Source organism: Mus musculus, chromosome 5, assembly GCF_000001635.26.
Source record: "Mus musculus strain C57BL/6J chromosome 5, GRCm38.p6 C57BL/6J".
In the NCBI taxonomy this organism is placed as follows: domain Eukaryota; kingdom Metazoa; phylum Chordata; class Mammalia; order Rodentia; family Muridae; genus Mus; species Mus musculus.
Genome location: NC_000071.6, coordinates 71,488,852 through 71,514,182, shown reverse-complemented (window position 1 = coordinate 71,514,182; position 25,331 = coordinate 71,488,852). Strand labels below are relative to the sequence as shown.

The window sequence follows — 25,331 nt, the reverse complement described above, 5'->3', positions numbered from 1 at the left end:
GCAAAAACAAATCTGAGTAGGCTTCTAATCAAATCAGAAAGTGGTTAGTGATGAACATAACAGTCACTTCTCTAATGTACTAGAAGACACATCTGACCTAGAAGGTTCTTAGCACACAAGATGCACAGATCAATAAGATGGTCCATTCTCCTAGCAACCTAAGCAGGACCTCCTAGCACTGTGAAAGTGAAACAAAAGGGAGAAACTTTCTGCTTGATTCCAACTTGAATTCCCTACATCCTATTGCTCGTATGCAGTGTCTTCAGCAACAGGATCTTCATTAAATTCTGTTGTACAGAAATGAACACGTGCAGCAGCCTGTGTTGTTTTGGGGGAAGTGTGTCTTTTGGAGCCTTTCTGACCAGCCACTCTTAAGGGAGGTAGTCTTATACCTAGCACTGAGAATTTTGTTTAAAATTTCATAGCTTTAGAGAGAGCACTATCCATCCACATCAAAAATATCCTTCCATTAGCACTGTCCTATTACTTGTTGCCAAATTTTAGAGTATTTATGTCTTTTTCTTTCTCTGTAACATCATCAAGTCCGGTTTGTGTTGCCTTGCAAGTCCTGGGAGCAGGGGCTACCCTGATGTTTGGTTAGCCTTACAGAGGTTGCTTGCATCCTTAAAGAAAACTAACTCTGCTTCTGTCAGAAGCTATCAAATTCCAGCAGCTCCTCAGTTAATGGTGTGATTACTTGTCCATCTTCCCTCTATGCTAGGATTTTGTCTGGTTCAGTTTGTGTAGCTCTGTCACATGCACATGGAAGGGCATATGTACACTTACCTTATTGTGTCTGAAAAACACTTTTCTGATGTTATCAACAACCTCTGGCTCCTGTAACCCTTCTGTCTCTTCTGCAAAAATTGCTGAACCTTGGAAGGAACATGTTCTGAATGACATACTTAGTGCTTACTACTCCATAGTTTCTTTTTATTTTCTGCTTGTGCATTAAAGCCTTTGTTAATTGCCATCTACTGAGAAGAGAGAGCTTTGCTGTTGAGTGCTGAAAGAATCTCTAACCAATGGGTATATCCTTAACTCATTTAATATAATCATTTAAGTTATTTTTCCATTTAGGAAAATAATAGTATTGGATTCTTTTCTTGTGTAGGAGGTACAGAAGTCCTTGTGTTAAAAGATAAGCACTGGGGAACCTAAATGTTAAACACAGTTGTCTGTTCAAAAGGAGGGATGTATAACCTGTTACCTGTGCAGAACAGTAGGAATAGACATGGTAATCTGAGATATCTATGTGGCCAAGACAACAATAGATCCTCCTAGACCCTTATTCTGAGTTTGATTTTTCTCAGTCAATATATAGAGCTCATCTTTATGGAAGTTGTTCCACACATTTTACAAAGACTTTTGATGTTGTTGCATCTTACTTATTAAGCTTCTTTGGTGCTTTGTTTTGGACATAGAATTGAGTTAATTATCACCTGGAAGGTTTTCACCAAATTGTGCTGTTGTTTGTTTGTTTGTTTTGTTGTTTTTTTTCTGGCTGTTTTTTAAAAAAATTTTATTAGATATTTTTTATATACATTTCAAATGCTATCCCGAAAATTCCCTATACCCTACCCCCACCTTGCTCCCCTACAAACCCACTCCCGCTTCTTGGCCCTGGCATTCCCTTGTACTGGAGCATATAAAGTTTGCAATACCAAGGGGCCTCTCTTCCCAGTGATGGCCAACTAGGCCATCTTCTGCTACATATGCAGCTAGAGATACGAGCTCTGGGGGTACTGGTTAGTTTATATTGTTGTTCCACCTATAGGGTTGCAGACCCCTTCAGCTCCTTGGGTGCTTTCTCTAGCTTCTCCATTGGTGACCCTGTGTTCCTTCTTATAGATAACTGAGCATCCACTTCTATATTTGCCAGGCACTGGCATAGCCTCATATGAGACAGCTATAACAGGGTCCCTTCAGCAAAATCTTTCTGGCATATGCAATAGTATCTGGGTTTGGTGGTTGATTTTGGGATGGATCCCCGGGTGGTGTAGTCTCTGGATCATCCATCCTTTCGTCTTAGCTCCAAACTTTGTTTCTGTAACTCCTTTCTGGGTATTTTGTTCCCTATTCTATGGAGGAATGAAGTATACACCCATTGGTCTTCCCTCTTCTTGATTTTCTTTTGTTTTGCAAATTGTATCTTGGGTGTTCTATGTTTCTGGGCTAATATCCACTTATCGGTGAAGATGCAGCAATATCTCTCCTGGGCATATACCCAGAAGAAGTTCCAACTGGTAATAAGAACACATGCTCCACTATGTTCATAGCAGCCTTATTTATAATAGCCAGAAGCTGGAAAGAACCCAGATGTCCCTCAACAGAAGAATGGATACAGAAAATGTGGTACATTACACAGTGGAGTACTACTCAGCTATTAAAAACAATGGATTTATGAAATTCTTGGACAAATGGGTATATCTGAAGGATATCATCCTTAGTGCGGTAACCCAATCACAAAAGAAGTCATTAGATATTCAAAGCTTCTGTAAGGCAAAAGACATCGTCAATAAGACTAAAAGGCAACCAACAGATTGGGAAAGGATTTTTACCAGTCCTAAATCTGATAGGGAACTAATATCCAATATATACAAAGAGCTCAAGAAGCTGGACTCCAGAAATTCAAATAATCCCATTAAAAATGGGGTTCAGAGCTAAACAAAGAATTCTCAACAGAGGAATACCGAATGGCTGAGAAGCACCTGAAAAAAAAAAGTGTTCAACATCCTTAATCATCAGGGAAATGCATATCAAAACAACCTTGAGATTCCACCTCACACCAGTCAGGATGGCTAAGATCAAAAATTCAGGTGACAGCCACACCAGTCAGGATGGCTAAGATCAAAAATTCAGGTGACAGCAGATGCTGGCAAGGATGTTGAGAAAGAGGAACACTCCTCCATTGCTGGTGGGATTACAAGCTTGTACAGCTACTCTGGAAGTCAGTCTGGAGGTTCCTCAGAAAATTGGACACAATTGTGCTGTTCTTAAATGTACCTAAAATAAGTAACTCAGTAAGATTTCCTAAGTTTGAACCAACATTGGCTACTTAGCTGTTTTGAACTAACTTCCTTTTTATCTTCTGTGGATCATTACTATGCTGGCTGAGGTTGTTGCAGAGATGCCCCCTGCCATGCACTCTAGGGCCTATGACCCATCTCGTCATAGATTTTGGTTCCTTTGTGTCTGACCCATCTTATGCGATGCAGCTTAGATCTAATCAGAAAATGGTTTGTTACTCCCGTGACATCCATAAAACTGTACCAGTGGGACTATCTCCCGAGGCCACTTGGTGGTGGAACTTGCAGGTTCCAGAGCTGAGTGATATTGAGGCTTGTTTTGCTCCTCTAGAAGTGTGTATAGTACCTTGCAGCACCGTGTGTTCTAGTGAATAGTAATGAACTGTAGCCACCTGTGGCCACACGTATTGGGTTCCTGAGGTGAAGGCAGGAACAGTAAGGGAGGAAATGGCAAGAGAAGAAAGGAGACTAAGACAGATTTCTGATCAAGGCCCAATGTTTACTAAGAGTCTGTACTTATAAAGTGGGAATGCCAGGCTTCTTGATGCTTTGCTGCCAAGTTGTTAGCACTTAGTCTGCTAGAGCTGTTAGCATCTCAGGAATATCTCAGGAAGACAAGTTCTGCCTCTCAGTGGGTAGCATCTTGGAGAAGAGCAGAGCAGGTGACAGAACAATAGACAGAAGACTCCACCCTAGGTGGTCTCATTCACAGTGGCAGAATAGGTCTGTGTGAGCCTGCTCAAGGCTGGGGGAGGCTACAATGAAACCCCCCACCCTGCCACCAAACCAAAAATCAGTAGTCTTGACATAAAGAAATAATAAACATATTAAAAGAATTGAAGGTAACAGAATATGGAAGATCTTCCATGCTCAACAAATGATAAAAATAGCTACTGTGAAAAATAGCCATTTTACCAAATACGATCTGCATACTCAGTAGGATTCCTATCCTAGTTATACTCATTTCCTCAAAGATATTGAAAAATATCTTGTATTTTACTTAACACACACACTCACAAACGATAGGCAAAACAGTAATAATAAATAAAAATTAATGGAGGTGTCTGCATTCCCGATTTTCAGGTATACTACAGTGCCATGTTTATAAAGACATCATGCTATTGGTATGAATACAGACCCACTCTGCCTTCAGCATCCCCATCCTTCAGTTGACATGGATTCTGTATCTGGCTTCTCTCAGTAAAGCATAAGTTTGAGATCTGGGCATAAGTAATGACTTTATGAGGACGATTCCAGGTACTCAGGAAATATGGCTTGCAATTTACAGGACTATACCAAACTTCAAAAGCTTTGTAGTTCAAAGGTAACAACAAAATGGAAGAACAGCTTTCCTAGCTATTTTTCTGACAGAAATATTACCTGTAGCAAACTATGTATTAAAGATCATTAAGAATGGTCTGTGGAGATTAACTAAATAGATTTTTCAAAGGAAGAAACAATCACTAATAAACAGTGTTCATCATCTTGAGGCATCAGGAAAATGTTTGTGCCAACTATCACTAGCCTTGCTTTATGTGTGTGTTTCTTTTTAAATACACACAAACACATGCTTTTTTTTTTTAAACAAAACAAAACAACAACAACAAAAAACATCGAAGTCACAGACAATAATACGGAACATTCCTGAATACATCTTACAGCTTTTTTCCTTGAAGCAATCATCAGCGCTCTGTATTTAGGAACATTAAATGAATTTCAATAAATATTTAAAGGCAATGTAGACCGTAATATCATTAACTAAAAGCACAAAAATACATACAAGTTCGCCAATGTATAGACCACCCAAAGTGTGAGAATGCATAAGGAAGACAGAGAGATTACTTTGCACTGGGTTTGATGACTGAGGGTTTTCACTGCTCTGGTCTTGGATCATGGCATTGCTCTATGCTCTGGTCTTGGATCATGGCATTGCTCTATGCTCTGCTCTTGGATCATGGCATTGCTCTATGCTCTGCTCTTGGATCATGGCATTGCTCTACAGTATATTGAATAACTGAAAAATGCCTAAAGAATTGATTTAGGGGTTACAAATAAATTTTACTGAGTAAATTCATAAGTTCAATAACAAATTATGAAAATGAAGTATATATGCGTATGTGCATATGTGTACATGTATATTGTAGCTGTGGTCTTGACTATCTCAGGGATAATGATTATTAATCAGTCAGAATAAAAAATAATCTTCAGACAAATGGCCAGTTCCCAAGTTAGTATAACAAAAGTATGGATGTTTTCTTCAGTATCTTGTAGTGTAAGAAGTAAGAAAATACAGGATTGAAAAGACAATTGTCATAATAGCATAGGAGACAACCGGAAAATCATTTAATGACCAAAGTTGGAACTAATCCAGGAATAAAACAAACAATAAATTTGATGCTAGCACAGAGATTAAAATAAAGTAACTGTGAGTCATCCCTGCTATTAATAATTTATTTAAAAAGAGAGAAAAGGTAGTTCATTTAATAAATTAGAAAAATATAGGGAATTGTGATAATACCACTTTAACATGTGGCAGGCAATCTCCCCTGTGTTTTATGACTAGTGGGAAACAATAAGAACAGAACATGGATGAACTAAGTCATCTTCGCAGTATACCTATTAATTACATCAATTTTGGAAAATTCTGATACCAGCTTACTCAAACAATAAAGACATATATCATTGGAAGCCATGCATATTACTATATCATTAACCTCTTGGTGTAATTTTCTGAGAAGTTTACAACAGTTTCTTTTGTGATAGTCTCACTAAAAGGTATTACTTTATTGTAATTTAAAATAGCTCTAGTTAAAATTACTGCATATGTTCTACAGAATAACTAGTCAGTACTTGTACAAAATATGACCTCTGGCAAGGCATGGTAGACATGCCTATAACTCCAGAATTCAGGAAGCCAAGAAGGGAGGGTGATGAACTGGAGACCAGCCTGGGCTGCATGAGGAGACCCTGTCTCAAGAAACAAACCAAAAATGAAAGCAAAGTGAAGACCCAGAGACTTGGAGATCAGAGGATCCTAAGGAGAAGTAGTGAAAAATTAAAAAAAAAAAATACTGACTGCCCTGAGAACATGGGCCCCGGCCCCGGGCCCCGGCCCCCGGCCAGATGGCCTAATTCCCCTGAACTTTTGGGAAAAACAACCACAAAATGTTTCAATGTCCCAGGTGCCTTGAAGTAAATATCCGCCCCTAGACTTCCCCTATTTCCTCTCCAATCCTCCCCCTAGGTTGTGGTTTTTGCCTTTATAAGCCTGCTGGAAAATAGGGTAGTAGTCGGACTCCTCTACCCCTACGTGGTGTATGGGTCTCGACCTCAGCATGCTGGTTTGTGTGCCATTAAAACCTTGTGTGTTTGCAGCAAGCTTGACTGTTGTGGCTTTCTGGGCTCGCGATCCCTGAGACTTGATTGAGGGTCTCCCTTCGGGGGTCTTTCAGTAGCAGATAAATAAAACATGGGTCCTGGAAAGGATCTTAGGATGGGAGACCATTTATAGAGAAATGGGTAAATATCAAATCAAAACTATTTCATTTAATAATATTAGATTACTATTAAGATCTTGCACTTTATATAACATGTTAATGTTAGAAGAAATTAATGAATGAATATTCTTTGCAGCTTTTCCTCCCATGTCAGGATGTGTTTCAAATTTAAGAGCTAAAAATGCCATTAAAATTAATTGAGGTAATGAACGGGCAACAAAGCAAATCGGGAGGAACTGATTGACTCCTTAGGCCTCAAGCACTAGAGACCTACGGTAGAACTCCTGTTGCAAAGGACAGATTTGTATTACTGCTACATGAAAATGCTTTTTAAAATTATGTTTATCAAATATGAATACTCATAATTATACACATAATGAAGAAGTAGGAGAAAGGTTTATACTTGAGATGTACTTTTAAAACAGTGACTTAAATACCTCTCTGTTTTTTATCTAACTTGTGCCTTTATGTAACTGAGAAGGCCTTGCTCACTAAATCTTCATTAAATGAGTGGAAGAAAAAATTGTTTTTAAAGCACTCTAGGAAAATAGGATCCAAGCATAGATAAATCTAGATAAAGGCTGAATACTAATCACTTTAGGGCATAGCAGTCTTTGTTTGTGTCATGGTACTTTATAAATAGTGTAAGTTTGTACACAGATTTTCAATGTTACAAAAAGCAGCAGGGAGCTGCTTTCACTGAACAAGACCTAGCCAGCTCAGGACTTTGAATATAATACTTCCTTATTAGAGGAACTTGTATTGATCTCTTTTTTTGTTTTATGAAAAAAATAAATTAAAAGGCAACCTAAGCATGTTGTACAATAAAAAGTTTAAAAATAGGTTATGGTAGCTACTTAGTAATTAAAATGAGCCAACAGTGATTCTGTGTTTTTAGCCAGTTTTGAAATACCAACTTTCAAAGACTTATAAACATGAAGTATCACAACTTTGGCACTAATTGGGTCTTCTAAGGCTTTGAGTAAGACTGAATGTCATTTACTTTAGCAGTTAACAACTGACTAGATTACAAAGCCCCATTACTTCCCACAACTTTGGCAAGATACATCATCGTTGGTAAGATTCAGCCGAGAAGCTTTCAGTTGAAGAACTAGGATTATTAGTGCGGGAGAACCTACAACGGAAAGAAAGCAAATACTTCCTGGCGTGTACTAGTCCCTGTGGAACATCAACTCCTTTTACCATTTGTCTTAGGAAGTGGGAAGAAGAACCTTAAAGACAGAAGGACGTGGTCAGACCTTCTTTCTTACAGCACCCCTGATTGCTCAGTACCTGGAAGCTTCCAGTCCCAGCCTGCCATTTTCCTTTGCCTCTTGGAGAAAGCTAGCAATCTCTTTCTTGAAAAAAATAAATAAATAAAAATAAAAACCCTTGATTTCTTTCTGACTTCATTGCCTTTTCTTGTTTCGCATTTTCTTTGCTTTACATATCTCCCTGGCCTCTAAATTTTGCAGCCGCCTAGGGTTTAATGTTACTTTCTACTGGTACATAACAAATTACCATAAACTTGGCATTTTAAAATAACACCCATTTTATAATCTCAGTTTTTATGGAGCAGAAGTCTAGTCGTAACTCAGCTGAATCCTCGCTTATGACCACACTCAGGCTGTCATCTGCAACTGGGATGTTACCTGGAGAGCTGAGATTTATTTCCACACTTGCTTGGATTGTTGGAAGAATTTATTTCCTTAGGGCCATGGGAGGAGCTTGTTCTTTGGAATCTGGTGACTTTGCAAATGGGCAGCTAGAAGCTGTCCTTAGTTCTTATTTATTCTGGTTCCCTGATGTGTATTTACTTTGGAGAAATTGTTTAAGGCTATAGTAATAAGGAAATAGTGTAATTATAATGGTAATTTGGTGAATTATGTCACTACTCTCATTTTATGGGTTATAAACAAGTTAGAAGGTTTGCCTTCACTCCAGGAGATGGGAGTCATAGTGGGGTGTGAACACCAGAGGTTGAAGAGAGTGGGCCACTCTGAAGCCTACACAGTCTGTGGATAGGTCTCTGCTTTATCCTTCTCTCTTGCCTCTCACTCATGGATCTCACGTGTTTAAAATTATGCCTGCTAAACAACTTATATTTCACAAACTCACTGCAGCAAATCAGTTTCTCTAATCACCTGATTTTTTTTGTACCACTAATTCCAGCTGCCCTTGTTCAGATTAAAGACATGTGTATCATCCCATACTCTGTGTTCTTTTACAAGTCATATCTACAAATGAGAAAATTTTGTCCCTTATTTTTCTGAACTATTTCCTCTTCATCAAAGTTCTTCCTATTTTATTGTCTGCAAAAATTACGTGCTTAGTTCTTTTTTTTTCTTAATTTCTTTTTATTGAGTTCCAATTGTTGTCCTTTGAGTGAGTGAGGAGGCACCCTTCCAAGTGTAGGGCCTTCTACTGGCCATTTCTTGCTACTGGAGACCTCTTTTCTTCATATGCCTGTTCCCGAGTCCACTCTCTCTCTGTGGGGAGGGACATATAAACGGGTTCTTACTGCCCTGTTCTTGCTGTTGTTGTTTGTTCCCAATTGCCCTAACAATGCTCACCTCTTTATCATCATGACGCTTAGCTGTCTTAGTACAACACTGTATCGTATGAGTTCTTGTTTAGGATCCCCATTCCTTGCAAGAATGTGGATTGCATGAATGCAAGCACTTTTGTTTTTTTCCTAGTCCTCAAACTGTGTCTGGAACACAGGCGTTTCTTGAAAACTACTGGGTATCTGAGCAGGTGAGTGAGTAGGGAAATGCAGTTGCTCTTTCCTATCTCTGAGTCCTTAGCCCTTTGCTTTCATCCAAGAATCCTAAGTGCTGGCGGAAGTGTAATGGCATCAAGTTTTCAGTTTTGTTAATATCTTGGCTGTGTCTCTGTCATCAACTGAAATGTGACCTTCAGTTGCTAGTATGCCTTTTACTCTCCATTCCAGTCCTAACGGGGACTAACCTCTTCCTTTACATCAACTATCTCCAGATGTGTTTCTAGGATGGACCACCGAGAACACTAGTGCCACTGCTTTGATTTAGCTTTTTGCAGGAACTCACAGCTTTTCCTGTCAGATTATATTCTGTTCTGTGTTGCTTTGGCTGTATGGCACTTTGCTGAAAGTCTCAGGACAAACCCCAAGAAGGATATAAAGTAGGTAATGGCAGTTTTCAGATTCCTCATTCAACATATCTTTCCTATCGAGTCTTCTACTCTGAGGCCAGTGCCTTTCCTGTTTGTTCCGTGTCCTCTTATTTTTTTGCCTGTTCACATTTCCCCACACCATGTTAACATCTGCTTTGTGGAAGAGAGCTTGCTGTCACTCAGGTGGACTTCAGTTGAAACTATTAAGTAGATGTATGCATTTCCTTCATGTTATTTCACTTCAAATCTTTGCTACTTCTATAAAATGAAAATATTTGATTTCCATAGCATAGAGGTATTAGTTTACTCATAAATTGATTTTAGGGCACAAATGTAAAAGAGACACCTCCAAGTTTCCTAAATTTCATCACTATATGAGGTGGATCTTGGCAGTAAATCTTTTTGTTTGTTTGTTTTCGAGACAGGGTTTCTCTGTGTAGCCCTGGCTGTCCTGGAACTCACTCTGTAGACCAGGCTGGCCTTGAACTCAGAAATCCCTCTGCCTCTCTGCCTCTCTGCCTCTCTGCCTCTCTGCCTCTCTGCCTCTCCTCTGCCTCTCTGCCTCTCCTCTGCCTCTCTGCCTCTCCTCTGCCTCTCTGCCTCTGCCGCCCAAGTGCTGGGATTAAAGGTATGTGCCACCACCGCCCAGTGGCAGTAATGTTTAATGCCTGCCTGACTACAGGTGGTATCACTCAGGAGGTTCCTTACAGATAAAACAGTGATCTCAGCTGGGGCTGAGAAACACTTTACAAGCCCCTGTCCCTAGAACCATAGGCAGACAGGCATGACATGACGTCTTGCCCCGTACTTTGCTTACATTTCATGTTTGAGTCATTTCATAAAATTTATGTTTCTTGGGTGCCCTTTGTGTGCAAACATTGCTTTTAATGGAGTACTATTGTGACCCTTTGTGGGTAGCATAGCCTATTTCCCTGTTGTCATTTTCTGTTTCTCTGAAAACTCACATTGATTTTTCTTCTGTGCTTTTAGGCAGCTGAGTCAGAACTTCTGAGGAGAGCGTCTGTTCTTGTCTGTTCTCGACTGACTTTGCAGGTAATGAGAACATTAGAGAAGTGGGTTAGAGCGCTCTAGATTAGGATTCCATTGCAATGTCCTGTTTTGAATAACATTTAGAATAGTGTATCTGCCACATGGCAGTGGTTGTAGCTACCACTTGGTAAGACTGAGGTAGGACAATCATAAATTCAAGGTCCGTCTAGGCTACTGTGTAAATTCCAGGTGTGAATTCAAGTCTGCTAGACCTGCTTACAGAACTTTTTTTTTTTTAACACGTTTCTTAAATTTTATTTCTAGTACTCATGTTTCCTTCCAGTACTTGAGAGTTAGGAAGGTCAGGACTTCAATGCCATCGTTGGCCACAAAGCAAAATTGAGGCAAGCCTTTACATTATGAGACTGTATCTACCAAACCAAAACAACAACCAAAAAATTGTAACACTCTAACAAAAAGTAAGACTATTACAAAGAATACAAGTAAACCAGAAAGTGTTAAGCGCAAATGTGTTGTCGGATATTTGTTCGGATATTTGATCACATTGTGAACCCCAAGATGTGTACTGGACAAACCTTGTTTTGGTGTGGCTCAGTCCTAGCACACAACTTTCATCCAAGAGCTTTCTGTTATTGCTTACAGAACCTTTGAGGGTGAAGCACAGTTAGTTGTACAGTGCTTTCTTCATATTAACACAAACCCACACAAAACACATGCACACACACCCTCTGTCTCTGTCACACACTCACACACATCAAATCATACTTCCTTTTTAAGGGGGGGGGCTGGAAGGAATTAAAAGGTCCCTCTGATAGGGAGTTTTTTTTTTTTTTTAATTTACATTAGTAATATATTTTAAACGTCTGTGCTCATCAAAACATGTTATGTCTTTATGTTAATGGTAATCAGTCTAACTACAGGGAGAATAAGAGGTTGATGTGAGTTAAGTTGACACAATGTTTCCAAAATAAACATTTCCTAGTGGAGAAAAAACTTTCCTTGATAGACTAGCTTCCTAGTGCTAACAGTAGGCTGCAGAAGAAAATCTGTGTGCTGTCAGTGAGCACGTACAAGAGAGGAGCACTTAAAAATAGTTATACAAAGGTTAAAAAATAACAACCAAAAAGCCAAATGACAAAAACAAACAAACAAAAAAACCCTTTCTTTTCAGCCAGCCGAGACCACTAAGTAGAATAAAATGTCATCCATCATTTCAGTGTTAAGAGCGCCCCCTGGTGTGGTCATATAATCATGGTTCTGTGGAATTTACGTGGCTTTTAGAATCTCCTTGTGCTATAAGATAGTGATGATCTTTCTTTTCCTGCTAGCTTGGCCAGCAGGTATATGGTGTATAATTTTCCACAGATGTGCAGTCACACATTTTTCTGGTGTCGATCCCTGCTCAGATATAGGATCAGTTTGAAAGCAGAATATGAGAATATGTGATTTCTAAAGTTCTTTATCTCATGTTAACATGCCATCCATTGTGCAATTATGCATACTGATATTAATTATTAAGGCACAACTTTGGGTGGGGAATAAACCTTGTTATGGGAAATTTCTGTTAACAATTCTGTCTTGGTAAATTGATGGGCATTTTACTAGTTAAACAAGAGAACTCAATTATGTTTATCTTTTAAGAAATTTACCTTGTGAAAAAGACACACATACTGAGACTTTCTTAGGAGCCTGCTGTTTCTCTGCAGCTGCTGAACGTGAAGTGTAAATGCCCTCCATTCTGTACTATGTCCAGGGATCTTAGCCAGGGATCCCCTGCTACCCATTAAGAATGTCATAGCAAATATCTCAGCCCAGACCAGCAGACTACTTACTTCTAACTGCTAGTTTCCTTGTATTTGTTTTCATACTCTTAAAAGGAATTGCATTGTCTTTGTGAGGTTAAATTGCATATATTATACTAAAATACACACGTATAAATTTTTACAGAGGTATTTGCTTTCTCCTATTTTCTCCTTCTATGCTAGAAGTTATTGACAGTTTAAATCATTTCTTATAGGCTTTGTGTCTTCAGTGTGATAATTGCAGGGCTACCGTATAAAGATATCTTTGTTTTTGTCTTTTGTAGATTCCCTTCTCATGTAATTTTGAAGCTATTAGCAAGATAGGTACTTACATTAGCCCCTGATTTGTTGAATAACCCTTTGAGTCCTGGTTTTTATATTTTTTTATATTTTTTGGGCAGGCCACTGACTCACAGGCTTAATCTCATCTTTTAGGAAAGAATCCAGGATGCACCGTTCTGGACATTGATAAAATACAGTGATGGTTTAGGTTCACACTGTGTCAGATTTAGTCAGACTGAGCATTTCTTAATACAGCATGTCTCTGAAGTAGATACTATTATCGAACTCCTGAGTGGAGAAGTCAAGATATCCTGATCAACTACAACTATTCCTAACATGTAACGGGTATTCAACCACAATACTGTATCATTATTAATTTGATTGCAAATAACATTCATGACTCTATCTGTTGATGTTATTTTCCTTAAGGACTAGTAATTCCGTAGTACATAAACATAGATGGAACCAGGATTTTGGAAAGACTAAAGATGCATGCATTTATAGGGAATACAGAGTTAGTTTGGGAACTTAATCTTCAACAAAGCTTTCTCAAACCAGGGGTGGCATGAAGGGATGCACTGTTAGAGATAATAGAAATACGGGATATAGGACATGCATATTTTAAACTGCTGTTGCTTCTTTCTTCCCCAGCGTATCTTTTTTGCTTTCTCTGGCCTTGGGATGTAAATGCAGTTGTTTGCATGCTGCCATTTTCCTTATGTAATCCTGTATTTGCATTGTCTGTGTGAGGCTCCCATCATGTTTCTTATGGGTTTTAGAAAAATATTTTTTACTAATCAGATTTTGCTCTTTCATTGGTGTTGTATTCAAAATGATAAGTCTGTTGTTTCATTGATAGTAGTTTTGAAGGTTACTAAGTAGCTCTCCATGGAAACACAATGTGAAGAAGCCTGCTCTTAGCTTAACAGACGCTAGTGCTGCTTGTTTTCCCCTTTGTCCTCTCGAGTTGCTCTAGGAAGTGGCTTCTTGATGAAAGTACAAAAGCACGTTGTTGGTTGTTTTGGTGCTCTGGACAGTCTTGTAATTTGATATAATTTCTATTTGATATTTGTCACTTGCTTTTTGTTTCTTGTGTTTGTGTGTTCATATTAAAAAACAAAACCGAACAGTAACAATAGTAAGCATTGCCCATGCCATGATCCAGTTACTGTATTTAGGGGCATATATCCAAAGGACTAAAATATACACAACAAAAAGATCCCTGCATCTCCAAGTTTATTGTGACATTCTTCGCAATAGGCAAGTTGTGGAGGACACACAAGTGCACATTTAGATAATCAGCAATGCAAAGGCAGTGTGTGTGGATCATGGGCCTCTCTGTGTCAGGCTGCCGATTCTTTTTGTACTTGAGCTGTTTCAGGGCCTGACATGATGTACCCATAGCTATGCCTGTATCCTTAGAGTAAGGTATGTCTTTACCTGAAATGCACCAAGCTTATGAAAACCAGTTTAACTCTCATTAACTCATGTGGAGTCAGTGAGTGAATGAAAAAGACAGGAGCTACTTGAAACTTCTATCCTCATTTCTGCCGTGCAGCTGTGTGGACTCCCTTTGTTCCCTGCTCGAGAGCACCTGGTTAATAAGCTTTTTAATTTTGAACTTGTTTAATATCTATGAAATTGGTCTTTGCATTTCCAAATCCTCTGGTACTGTTTGAGCTTACACCCCTGTGTTAGGCAATTGGAACAGAGTACCTTCATTGTATTCCCCATCTCTAGCTTGACCCCTTAGCAATAAATTGTACCCACTGGTGCTAGGCTGATTTTCCCTAATGTATGTAATTAATAACCATCCTAAATGAGTCAGTGTGTTTTGTCTTTGTTCTTGCTTATTTTGCTTCCTGCTTATCTCACTACCATTCTCTTTCCTCTTGAACTTTGTATTGCCTTTCACTGAAACCTCCCCAAAGCTCAGAATGTTTACCTGCTCATCCTCCCTGTTCCTTCCTGGAGCAGATGGCCTTCTCTACAACTTTGATTTGCATCTGGTTTATATTTGGTGAGGCCTTTTCATCTTCTTCACCTTTTCCTTCTAGGACACTTTCCCAGACTGAAGTTCCAGCAGCAACACATTCCCAGGCTTAGGACCTCTTCAGTGGCTAGCTCTAAGACTTTTTATTTTCGTCTGTGATTTCAGTTTACAGAGTGAGCTGTCTAGTTTTATCTCAATTTGACAGAAGCCAGAGTCACTGGGCACAAGGAAACCTCAGCTGAAAAGGTGTTTCCATAACACTGGGCTGTAGGCAAACTTGAGGACATTTTCTTAAGTATTTATTGATATGGGAGGGGTCTGGCCCATTATGGATAGGGCCATCACTGGTTAGGCGGTCCTTAGTTCTATAGGATACCAGACTGAACAAGCCATAAGGTGCAAGCCAGTAAGTAGCAACCTTCCATGATTTCTGCATCAGTTCCTGTCTCCAGGTTCCTGTCCTGTTTGAATTCCTGTCTTGACATCCTTTAATGCCTTTAATGATGAACATGGATATGGAAGTCACATAAACCCCTTCCTCTCTAATTTACTCTTTGGTCACGGTGTTTTATCACAGCAATAGTAAAGGTAACTAGGATAGAAATTGGAAGCACAATAGTTGTATTTCTGTGAGAGACCTGATGATTTCTTTTGGGTAGTGTTGTGGAATGACTTTGGTAGTTTTGGTGAAGTTCTTTTGTGGGAGCTTGGAACCTAAGAATGTGGAGAGCAATGCAGAAAATGAAGGCATCAGAGGGATTTTTGAGAGCACTTTGATGACTCTCAGAGCCATTTACTATTTTGAATCAATAATCTGCAGTTCTGTTTAGATGGGACTGAAGAGTCAGCAGTGGTCAGCACACAAGAACCACTAAATTGAAGCCTGTATCTGAGAAATAATCAATGACTAAGAAGAAACCAGCACTTATTGAGGTGAAGTCTTCTGGGAGGTGGTTCCTCAGACTCAGTAATGCAAGCTGTGCTTCAGAAGCCGCAAAGGTTGTACCTCGTGATGGCAGATGGCAGGAGAACTTGCTAGTGTAAGAGTCACCCAGGTGGTGCTGGTTCTGAGGCATCCAAGGGTCTTGGAGAAAAGCTGAGCCTTGGCTCTGCTAGGTAACTTGGGGTCCTTGAGGAGAGAGAGACTGTTGGTGAAGTACAGTCTAGCTGCAGCAAAAGATTCCAGCATTTTGGAAATGTCAGTACCAAGAGATGCTTGCCAAGACAGCAGCAGGTGTGAGATGGAGCTGGCCTGAGCCTAGGAGACAAGCCTTGCGTTCTGCAGAGGGCAGTGCCATGGAAGTGACCCAAGCATTTTGGAAGAACTCTGAAGATCATGAATGAATCCCAGATGTTTGAGTCATTTACACTGTTGGAGTTTAGTTATTTTAAAGAGATTTAACTATGAGACTTTTAAAGTTATTTATGTTTTTAGTGGGAGATCTTAAGGATTAAAAAATAGAAAGGGAAGTTGTGACTTAGTAGTTATGTGTTTGTGTCTCAATTTGATAAGGGGTCAGTTGTGCTGGTTAATACTTTAAAATTGTTTTATTTATTTACATTGCAAATGTTGCCACCCTTCTCAGTCTCCCCTCTAAGAGTTCTCCACCCCCTCTTGGCCTCTGAGAAGATGCCCCTCACTCATTTGCCCTCCTCATTCCCCTCCCCTGGGGGCGGCAACTCTACAGGATTAGGCGCATCCCACTGTGGAGGGATGCAGTCACCAGCCTTCTTTCAAAGTTTTTGACCCAGAATTATTCCTGTCTAAAAGAAATGCTGGCTAGTTTAATGTCAACTTAACACAATGCACTGAAGATGCAGGGGCCTTCGTTGAGAAAATATCTCCATAAGACTGGGCGGTAGGCAAGCTTGTATGGAATTTTCTTTATTAGTGTGAAAGGGCCTGTCCCATTGTGGGTGGGGCCACCCTAGGCAGATGGGTTCTATAAGACAGCAGGCTGAGCAAACCAAGTAACTGGCCAGTCTTCCATGGCTTCTGCAACAGCTCCTGTCTGGAGGTTCCTGCACTGTTCCTGTCCTGGCCTCTGTTAATGATGAGCAGTGATGTAGAAGCATAAACCAAATCAACCCTTTCCTCCCCATCTTGCTTTTGGTCTTGGCGTTGAGTCACAGCAATAGTAACCCTAACTAGGACAGACTATAATTTGAAAGGCAAGTGTTGTTATGTCCAATCTCAGTGCCAGGGATAAAATAGAAAATGTTCAGGAAAAACAGTATGTTTGAAGTCCACAATAAAATTAATCAAAATTAGACAAGTGTTCTACTAGGTTTCCTGTTAAACCCACAAATTCAGTCAGATTGAAGCTGGTAGAAAGACCTGCTCATACTAACTATTGCAATGGGAGGCCGAAACAGCCATCAGTTGGCCTTGTGCACTCTGCTTCATTTAGATCAACTCTTGCAGTTACGTTTAGCCTTTAGTGCTGTGTGGAACAAATGAGCAACATACACACAAACTCACCTTTTCATCTTCTTTATTACTGTAAGAGAGAATCTAAGCACGATGTCCTGTGAGACATCGTCTGAAAGGAGATGAAGCTTCTGAGAGAACCCTGGTTTGTTTGTATAACCTTATACCTTATCTCTATTCTGCCCTCTTACCACTTCTTCATTCCTGGAAAGTACATGGGCTTCTGAACTAGAACATCTATCATGGAGCTGTGTTGGGGAGCAGTGCCACATTTGCTCAAAGGGACATTCTTGAACTCTAGTCTACAGACAGTAAATGCCTTTCTTTGTAAAATTACTGTGTTGGGTTAAAACCACTGTTTTTAGTGGTTTTTTTTTGTTGTTGTTGTTTTACAGTCTCCTAATTGATAAGTTAATAGTATTATGTTTCACATTGCTCTACTTATGTTTATGTTTTTTTAATTTTTTTAAATTCATAAATCAGGTGTTGGGTCCTGTTGCTACAGAATACTTGTTTAGACACTAAGTTTTAAACATTTCTGCTGTACATATATCTTTTGATCTTACACAGTCACAGAAAGATAAAATGAATTACAATATGTAATGCCATATGAGATAGCCAATCATTGTGCACATTACAGAAACCTAAAGATAAAAAGACAATCAGAAATCCATTTGACCTGGGAATCTCTAAAAAACAGCACAGGTTGTAAACCCTGGAAATGAGTCTATCCTGTGAGATATCAGCCTTCGGGGGTAGAACTTCGTTGTTGTTTCGTTACCTGGCACAGAGTAGCTAGTCAGTTATCTGTAAGTGTCCGTTGTTGCCTCTTTTTTTTTTCCCATTTTTTATTAGGTATTTAGCTCATTTACATTTCCAATGCTATACCAAAAGTCCCCCAAGTGTCCGTTGTTGCCTCTTAATAATCATGAAAATGAACAGTCTAGGAAACTAAAGATAAAATCCCTGCTTGAAGCTACTGACAGGCTCTTTGGAAAGCCAAATTGGCGAGCAATCTGCAGAAGGGGCAGAAGCTGACACAGGAAGTTGCCAGGGCTTCTCTTGACACCCAGACTGAAGCAGTAAGCCAGAAACCAAAGGGAGGGAGGCAGTAAGCAAGGCACTGCAGCTCAGCTGTTGAAAGGCAAGAGTTAGTTAATGGACAGAGGCATCAAAACATCAGGCAGCCAACAGCCCGGAACAAACCACGGACAGGGAGAACTAGGGAACAAGACTCCTCAAGAGAGCATAAAAATAGGCCGATCTACTCCAGGGCTCTTGGAAAAGTCTCCCTGAGGGAAGCCAGATGCAGACCATAATAAGGACCCTATTTATAAAACCGAAGAGGTTCAAAGGAGCTCAGATGAAACAAGGATCTCAAGACATAAAAATTATAATGCGTCACTGTGCTGAAATGGAATTGAGTGCTCTAAGACCCTAATTCAAAGGAAGGTCCAGGGGCATTGGCATTGATTGCAGCTCTTGATCTTGAGATGATTACTTGTTTGTTGTTTGCTTTAGTGCATACTTTGTGATGAAAGAGTCCCAGCAAAAACAAAAGCACTATAAAGAGGAAAATCTGGAGTAGAGTTACATGCCATTTAGATATTTGGGTCTTGGAATACACTATAGAAAGAAATTTAAGCACATTATTATTTCTCTTGACATTCAGGGAATAATCAGAAGATGAATAAGAGGGAAGTGGCCGGGGATTTTGGTTTGAACAATAAGTCTCCAGTATGCATCAAACCTTGCATTAGACGTAGCTGTGAATACCAATAAAGCATCGAGAAGTGTTAGCCACAACATCTATACTTTGATGCCACCTAAGTTTAATGGACTAAATTATGCTTTGATGCATGAGTACAAGAGTCTGCTAGAGAAGTAATCTCTGATAGTCATTTGTGGTACAAAAACAATCTTCTTAATAATTCAGAGTGACTCAATGCAGCAGAGAGAGAATAGTAGGTTCTCTGCTATATGAAAAAAATATAATTTTGCCTTTATGAGTATAGTTTGCATGATTATTTTATATAATAAGGGATGGTAGTTTCTTTATCAGATGGAATTATCTTACTTTTTCTGAAGTAGCATGTACAGTATATTTGTGTTGCATATATTAATAGAATTGCATTAGATCACAGCATATATTAAATGATCTAATAAAGGCATACCAGGCATCACTTATGATAGTATTGTTTGTCTAGTCTGTCTCTCTGTGTGTATGTGTGTGTGTAAGAGAGAGATAGAGAGACAGACAGAGGGAGAGAGAGAGACAGACACACACACACACACACACACACACACACACACACACAGAGAGAGAGAGAGAGAGAGAGAGAGAGAGAGAGAGAGAGAGAGAGAGAGAGAGACTTTGAAAGTAATAAAGGAGACAACCCTTGACCTGTAGCAGCACAGTTATCTTGAATGATGTCAAAAGTCATAAAACAGAGATGTGACCTAAAGATACTTTTACATTGTCTTTCTTAATTTAATCTTGTTGTAGAATATACCAGTTTTTGTAATACTTTCTTGAGAATGTTTGAACTGAGTAGGTTGGTTGATTTCATTAGACATAATGATGTATTCCTTGCATTCATTTTCTAGTACTACCCAGGTGTCAGAAGCAATGGTATTTGGCCAAATTTCTTTATCTCAAGACCCAAGAATCTTAAACAACACTTATCTAAAACTCAGAGTTTTCTCTTATGTTGCTTTCATACTTGCTGTGACTATTGTATGCTTCAAAGTCTGAACTAAAATAAACAACAAAAAATTGTCTCAAGATCAAAGGGACCCAGAACTGAACGTTATAAAATATTCATCTGACTATTTTTCAGTGTACAATTAAGCAGCACTAATAATATCCAAAGATAATAATATTCTTCATATTGAAACTTTAGATGTCTAAGTTTCAGTAAAAATCCATTTTAAGTTTTTCCCTATATTTTCTATATTGGTAATAATCTCATTTACTTTAAACTTGGCCTTTAAATCAAGTTCTGATCATATACAAATCAGTTTTTAACCTTTTTATTATTCTGTGCTCATTTTTCATGCCTTACCATCTTTGGTAATTTTGAAGTGTAACATAAAACAGCAAGAGGAAGCACAGGGATGCATAAACAGAAGGCTGCCTTATCTCTTCTGTTGCTGTAGAATACAGCTTCTATGCTTTGAGAGTCATAAGAGTATAAACTGAACTCTGGTGTTTTAGAGGTGGGGGCCTTGTGGAGTGGTGTGATTATAATGTCAGGATGGAGCCTGCCAATACAGGTGGCTTTATATGAAGAGAGTCCAAATAGAAGCATATTGTTTCTGTATTGCATTCAGACATTATCACTAAGATGACTGTCACCAGATGTAATCCTTTAACCTGAGATGAGAGCATGAGACAAAATTACCCCTATATTTAAACATTTAACCAGTCTATAGCATTGCATTATTAACAATAGAAACCAGAATAAGATAGTACACCATATCTATTTAAATTATTTTAAGCATATAATTCAGTGATATTCATAATATTCACAATGTTGGATAAAATCATCACTATTATTTGTATAAAAATGTTTTCATTATGCTAAAGAAAAATGCTTTGTTTCTTACATGCTAACATTATTCCAAAGAGAAATGCTAACAATCTGATTTCCCATCTCTCTATAACATGGGAATCGCTAATGTACTTTTAGTCTCTGTGTTTTTTCTCAATAATTCATAGGAATGTTATCATATTGAGCATTATTGCATCCATCTCATTTTACATTCTGTTTTCAAGGTCATTCTTCTTCATTACTGTATGTGGCTGAATTTTCTTTACTAATGTATTGATGGATACCTAAGTTACATTTGTCTTGTTTGTAGTGTGTGTGTATTTGAGAGAGGCACAGAGAGAAAGAGAGAGAGAGAGAGAGAGAGAGAGAGAGAGAGAGAGAGAGAGAGAGAGAGAAATTGAGACAGAGTGTGTTCAGTGCCCTAGAGGCCAGAAGAGAGCATCAGCTCCCCCACAGTTGGAGTTGCAGGCAATTACGCTCCTGTCCTCTGTGAGAGCAGTATACTTTCAGTGCTGAGCCATCTCTCAGCTTCTAGTCCTACTTTTTCACTGAAGTAAATCTCACAGCTATTGTACTTTTTTGTTAGTTTTAGAAGCAAATCATTATCATCATAGGATCTTTACAAACTAAAAAAAAAAAAAATACCAGGTTTACTGATTTGTAAAGAAAATGATAAATCTAATCTCCTGCATATTATTTTGTATCAGCACAAGTACAGCTGGGGGCAAAAGATATATATATATCTGTAATATTGATGGAGTTTCCAAAATGTCCTTTATGTTCATTCTAGTTTTCTATTTTTACCATTAGTGGAGAATAATGTTCATCTTTAATATCATCTCATCACTATAGTGCATTATCAAACATGTTAGGAAAGTATAGGACATTCTGATGTACACATGGTTTACTTCACTATTATTGAGACTTTTTATATGAGAATAATTCATATTCCATGCTTTCTAAACTAGGTTTTCACACACATTGCCCAATTTTTTATAATGAAAAGAAATGCCAAACCAATTAACACAGGCAATCCCAGCTGCTGTATAAGTTCATGAGTGTCAGAGCCCTGCCATGTCCAGAAGACAGCAAGTCACAGCATTTGCTACCACCTGCCAGCTCTCTTGCATTCTTTCTGTACTCTCTTCTATGCTCTTTGCTTTCTGACCTTGGTGGAGCCAGGTTTGATGTAGATGTCCTGCTTAGGCTTGAAGACTCACTTTCTCATTTTTCAGTGCTTTAACCAGTCCGTTCATTGACTGCTACCTACTCCAAAACAACATACTCTGACCAAGGTTAAAAGTAGCCCCAAGTGTGGGTATAAACGTAAATATTCAGAAGACAATTTGATAGCGTGGCCATTTAGCAAGTTAATAGCAGGTTCTACTCTAGGGCCCATGTCATAATTTTCTAAGCAATCTCCCCTTTTCACCCATTTCTTCAACCCCTTCCCCATACAGCTGATTAATATTCTAAACTTAATTGCCAAATACAATTACTTTTACTCAGATGTTGTATAATGAAGTTCAACACCTTAGTCTATCATCTGACCTCCAGATTCATTTTCTGTGTTATTTCTAAGATTCATCAATGTATTATTACACAAACTAAAACACCTAGCACTGTTCATTTTTTTCTCTTCTTTTCCTATGTTTATATGGGATATTTGTCCCTACATATCTGAATGCCAGAATTCTCTAAATGCAGTGCATGAATTATGTCCTTCTTTACCTCTGTCTTTTTCTTTTTTGTTCTTTTTAATTTTTTTAAAATTTCATTTGAGTTTACGAGACAGAACCTTACTTTGTATCTCTGGCTAGCCTAGATATTTTGCTACATTAACCAGACTTACCACAAACTTATGACAGTATTCCTGCCTTTACCTTTCAAATGTTAGAATTATAGCCCTTGTGCTGCCTAGTTTAATATCAGCTTAACCTGAACTAGAGTCATTACAAGAGGGAACCTCAATTGAGAGTACTCCTTCACCAGGTTGGCTTGTAATCAAGCAACAGGCTTTTTGTTAATTAGTGAGTGATGTAGGAACACCCGGATCACTGTGAGCAGTGCCACCTCTGGTTACATGGCTCCATATACTATAGAAAACAGCACTGCTCCATGGTTTCTGCTTCAGTACATGTCTTGAGTTTCTGCCCTAACTTCCCTGAATGATGGATTGTATGCTAGAAGATGAAATAAACAGATATAGAAACTCGAAAAAAGACATGTGCCATCATGTCTGATTTTCTCTTCTTTAGTGATAATTTCTTCATTCTCTGATGAAAGGTCGTTGTTTAAATATATTGCTTTTCTAGGGCTTTTTCAATGGGAAGAGAGGCCCTTGGTCCTGTGAAGGCTCAATGCCCCAGTGTAGGGGAATGCCAGTGTAGGGAATCGGGAGTGGGTATGTGGGTGAGGAAGCACCTTCATAGAAACTGGGAGAGGGAGGATAGGATAGGGGGTTTCCAGAGGGGAAACTGGGAAAAGAGATAACATTTGAAATGTAAATAAAGAAAATATCCAATAAAAGAAAAGGAAAAAAAGAATTAATTCTTTTAATTTTTTAATATTGCAATACAGTACAATTATTTTCTACCTTTTTCCCTTCTCTCTCTCTCCCTCCCTCCTCTCTCTCTCACTCACACACACACACACACACACACACACACACACACACACACTCACAAACACACCTAAATATATTAGTATAATCTGCTCAGTCTCTATAATGTCACTCATATGATTTTTCCAGGCTGATCATTTGATATTAGCTAACCAGTTGATGTGCTCTTTCTTTAGGAAGACTAATTCTCTCACTCTCAACATTCCTGACCCTTAGGAGTTATTTTACATGTATTTATTGGGATTCACAACTTTGCATTTTGATTGATTGTAGCTTTTTTGCTTTGTAATGGTCTATTTCTCTTTTGCAAAAAAGAAGTTTCTTTGATGATGAGTGAGAGCCACACATATCTGTGGGTATAAGGACCAATACTTAGAATGTAGTTAGGGGTTATGTTGGTTTAGTAAATTAGCAATTGTAGGTTCTTCTCTAAGACTCATGACTTCACTAGCCCTGGTTAGTTTTCTAGGTGTCCAGTAGCAGGCATAGTCTTCCTCTTCTTAAGTGGGTATATACCTCTCGTGACACCTTCTGGTACCATGACATCTAGTCCTCAGGAGGAGGTTTTAGGTGAGTTTCATTTGAGGGTCTCTAGACTCTGTGTTTAAAGCTCATTATGCCTTCAGCAATCACTACTTACCTTCAGGGTAACTAAGGGCAATATCAATAACCCGTTATGTTTTGGGAATCTCTGGGACAACTCTGAGCAACAATTCAAAATGAGGGTTCTCATACACAGTATTTTGGATTCATTGTTTTTTTGTTTGATTGTCTTTGGCTCTTTGATGGATCATTGTTGGCGCAGATGGGAAATTTTCATTTAACTATGTATGCTTATTCATATACTGATTGTCTTAGTTAGGGTTTCTATTGTTAAGAGACCTTGACTGTGTAACTGTCACAGTGGAAAACATTTCATTGGGGCTGGCTTACAGGTTCAGAGGTTCAGTCTGTTGTTGAGATGAGGAGAAGCATAGATGTACAGGCCGATACTGTGCTGGAGAAGGAGCTCGGGTTGTACATTTGGATCAGCAGGCAGCAGAAGCAGCAATGAGCCTCTGGACCTGGCTTGACTTTCTGAAACCTCAAAGCCCACCCCTTAGTGGCATACTTCCTCCAATATGGCCATTCATACTCCAGTAAGGCCACATGTCCTAATAGTGTCACATCCTGTGGGCCATTTTCAGTCAAACCATCACAATTCTGATCTTTGTGTATTAAATGTATTTTTAATAAATAGTGCATAGTTTAATTCCTTATGGCTTTTTTTTAGATATTTTTACTCTTATTTTACCCTCTTCCTTCTTTATCTCTCTCCCCCTCCTGATTAAAATTGCTACCCCAATATTTCCCATTTCCCATGTCAGATCATTTGTATCCTGCTCTTCTCTCTCTGTTGTACCCTCTACCCCAGGAATGATCGCATATTTTGCTTTCCTTGTTTGTGCAGTTACTCCAGAATAGACATTGTGTACTCACATGTAAAGGACTGGAGCTATCTATAGCTTGTAATGAGAGGGAACCTGCAGTGTTTGCTCTTCCCGATTACCCCACTCAGTAGGCTCTTGTCTAGTTCACTGTAGAGCTCCTGGCGCATTATCTTCTGTGCCAGACAAAGAGCTTTGTGATGATACCCTTTAAAAACAACTATTACTAACAAGATTTTCTTGAAAAAATTGAACATGGGAAGAAATTTATCAGGTTTTCTGGTAAAAGTGGGTACAATCTGAAGTAGAAATTAGATCTCCCACAGTTTTGTAAGTGGATTGGATTGTTCTGAGCCAGCATATGATGTAATTATATCATGGCCAATATCTCTTGATGGTTATGAAATAAGAAAGATTATTTCTTTATTATATTCAACTGAACCAAACCATGATTCTTGACACACTTTTCTATTAAAACAAGATGGATCCTGACAGTATGACACTTACCATGAAAAATAAATTCTCTTTG

General features: G+C 38.8%; 1 protein-coding gene across 1 annotated transcript in view; it reads left to right on the top strand.

Annotated features, from left to right (window-relative positions):
• Cox7b2 (cytochrome c oxidase subunit 7B2) overlaps positions 1 to 25,331 on the top strand; it is a 105,383-nt gene that overhangs the window by 34,023 nt on the left and 46,029 nt on the right. Inside the window, exon 2 of the mRNA NM_030052.3 lies at positions 10,670 to 10,732. The gene's annotated coding sequence lies outside the window, so the exon portion shown is untranslated. The remainder of the gene's footprint in view (positions 1 to 10,669; positions 10,733 to 25,331) is intronic.